This window comes from Panthera leo, chromosome C1 (genome assembly GCF_018350215.1).
Source record: "Panthera leo isolate Ple1 chromosome C1, P.leo_Ple1_pat1.1, whole genome shotgun sequence".
Lineage (NCBI taxonomy): Eukaryota > Metazoa > Chordata > Mammalia > Carnivora > Felidae > Panthera > Panthera leo.
Genome location: NC_056686.1, coordinates 65,159,030 through 65,162,339, shown reverse-complemented (window position 1 = coordinate 65,162,339; position 3,310 = coordinate 65,159,030). Strand labels below are relative to the sequence as shown.

Below are 3,310 nucleotides of genomic sequence, written 5' to 3'. Positions count from 1 at the left end.
TTGTGATTAGTACTGATTTATTTATCAGTCTTCCCTTGTAACTAGAGACCTTTGTAAGTGCTCATTAAACACCTGTTAAATTAATCAATTGATTGAAGTAAAATTTATTTTGTGAATCTAGATGCTTCTTTCTCCCTGAATTCTAAATTGAAAGAAAAAAAATTAGGAAACATCTCAGGAGAGAAGAAAAAGGACAATTCCAGCAGTTTAGGCTTTATGATCATCCCATACATTTCCTCACTAGTATGTGCCCACCCAAAACACATTCTATATAACTACCTTCCCACCTATCCCTTCCCTTGCACCCAGATATATTATCTTTCCTCTTTCTAATTTATTGTCACTTCCATTCATTCAATGAACATTTATAAAGCAATTTCTGTGTGCCTCATACCGACTCTAAAATTTTTGTTTTCAACACTTCCCAGTTGATGATTTAGGAACTGACTGTAATAAAAATGCAGGTATAAGCAATTTCCTTTTATTTCAGGGGGTAAAAAAATTGGAATTCAAAAATATATTTAGTGAAACCTTAAGGGGAAAAGTTATGAATCTGAGTTGATGGCAACAGAGAAATCAAGATGAATTGTCTTAAACTTCATTATTTCATTGGGTCACAAGTTTTTTAAAAGTTGGATGTTGTTTCAGACATGGTTTTATCCAGAGCTTTGTATAGTCACCAGGCTCTGGCTCCTTTGGGATTCTCTGGGCTCTACTCAGCTTCCCAGATCTCGCTTCTTCCAATACACTGGCAGAGAAGCTCTTCACTACCTCACACAAAAGAAAAAGAAAGCCTTCTTCCCAGGAGCCCCCAGCAAAAATAATTCCTGCCCATCTCTGTGGCCTGAATGGGGCCAGATGCTCATCCTGGAACCAGTTAATGATACACACTGTTTGGTTTAAGCCTGTCAGGAGCCACCTGTGAAGCCAAAAATGGTGCGCATTCCATGCTGGCTGCACAGCTAAGCAAAGTAGAACATATCCCTAAAGGAAAAAAATGAAGGTTATTGAAGAAATGAAAAAATAGATCCCAAAGAAGCAATCAACAGCTGCTTTCCCAAAGCAGCACTCAAGATTTTCCCCTTCACATGAAAAAATATGTCACCATTCCTATGTAGCTTATAGAATCCCCACTGGTTAGAATTATAAAGAATTATACAGATAGAACACAATCCGTCTCCCTCATATTACAGCAGTTAGGGCTGGGAAAAGTGAAGTAAACTGTACCCAGGTTACACATCTAGTTAATGCCATTGAAAGGAACATAACCCAGGTGTTTTTATTTTTGATTCAACATTCCTTCTTGTATGTCAATACTACACAATCAGGGCAAAATGAGACCATATGATGTGTCATTTCTGTTATTCTCTAAACATAGAGTTTATTTGCACAGAGAGTATGTTTGTTGGGTTTATGAGAAGGGGGTAAGTAGGAAAAGATGAAAGAATGGAAAAGAGAACAATTTTAATATCTTTTTAATTTTTTTTATTTATTTTTTTTTTAATTTTTTTTTAACGTTTATTTATTTTTGAGACAGAGAGAGACAGAGCATGAACGGGGGAGGGTCAGAGAGAGGGAGACACAGAATCTGAAACAGGCTCCAGGTTCTGAGCCATCAGCCCAGAGCCTGACGCGGGGCTCGAACTCACGGACCGTGAGATCGTGACCTGAGGTGAAGTCGGACGCTTAACCGACTGAGCCACCCAGGCGCCCCATAATATCTTTTTAATTTTAACTCACACAACTTTCTAACACATATATTGACCCAAAAACAAGAACTTTTCTCAGAGCTAATTTGACACTAGGACATTGGTAAAAAAAGAATCCAGTGCTCACTTCAGGAGCACATATTCTAAAATTAGAAAGATACAGGGAAGATTAGCACAGTCCCTGCGCAAGAATGGCACACAAATTCATGAAGTGTCCCATATTTAAAAACAAACAGCAACAAAAAGAATCAATATAATAACAACAATTAGGTTTGTAAATCCTGGTCCTAAGGCTGGGTGCCATTTGGAGAAAAGATAGGTTGCTGGCTCTGTTCTCAACAGTTGTTGTATTTGAGACCTGCCAGATAATGTCCATTTGTAATGAACTTGATACAAGGAGGGACTCTTCAAAGTAAAGAGAAAGAACTCGTGCTAGTCAATTAAAAATCACAGAGCAACCTGTGCCCTGTAGCTTGTGAACTCTCCTCCAGATCACAGAACTGCATTTCATTTACAGGGCAGACCAGCTAGCAAGGGCTAGCTTTGGGAGTGGGAAGAATAAACAACAGATAACCAAAAGTGCCCTTCTAGAGCCTACCTGGCAAATCTATCCATAGTATTCACACCTCCTCCAGATATGGAGGCAACAGCACACTTAGAGAGTACTTGTCTTAAACCATTATTTACCATTACTACCTCAGTAAGAATTAGTTTAATTAAAATTTTGCTCACTTTGCTGCCCTACTGCCCTGTTCAGACTGCTCCTAGCTTCTCACCCTCCTCCAGATCTTGCAGTCCACACTCACCTTCTAAATATAAGTTGAATTGTGTAATTACACTGCTTAAAACACTTTGACAAATTCAAGTGTTTCTAGAATAAACGTTGCCTTGTTAAGATGATCCACGAGGTCCAGAACCCACTACCCATCATCTGTCCTTTGCTCTCACCACCCAGAGTCCTGATGCCACCTCCCAAGATACCTTCATTTTCATTCCTTCTTTCCCCTATCCTAGCTGTTTTCTCCACTTGGAAAGCCCTTCACTACCTTGACTATAGAGCACATCCTGACTAGGTCATAAGTCCCAGGGAAAGATTATCTCTCCTCTCAATTACCCTAGATAATTTCCCCTTCAACATCCCCTATAACATTGTAGTTAGGTTTTTTTTTTTTTTTTTTTTTACCTTTTGGTCTCCTCCATTGAGTTGTTAGCCATTGCACAGAGTAGATGCCCAGTTAATGTTTGTTGAGTTGGACTGAAATCAGTCATTTAATCTCTCTCTTACTTTCAAAGCAGAATCAAATCACACTTTCTTCCAAAATACGTCTTAAATTATTCTAACTCTAGGTTCAGTCTATGTCTTGAGTCAATCTGGTTATTCCCTCTATTTAATGCCAAAACTACAAGTGCAGCCCCAAAGTCAACTCCCAGGACCAAGTGTGAACTGAGCCAAGAGACCTTTAGGTAACTCTAGTCCACATTCAAGAGCTTAGCATCACCCACCTTTGCCCACTAATCCCAACTTGCATTTATTTATTTGTTTGTTTGTTTGTTTGTTTGTTTAATAAATACCTGAAAGCCTACTTTTTGCTAAGCCCTAT

At 38.8% G+C, this 3,310-nt stretch overlaps 1 non-coding gene across 1 annotated transcript; it reads left to right on the top strand.

Annotated features, from left to right (window-relative positions):
• Positions 1–1,828: 1,828 nt before the first annotated feature.
• On the top strand, positions 1,829–1,935 carry LOC122228949. Its single transcript, XR_006206832.1, has one exon. It is a non-coding gene; the product is annotated as a U6 spliceosomal RNA (small nuclear RNA).
• The last annotated feature ends 1,375 nt before the right edge of the window (positions 1,936–3,310 follow it).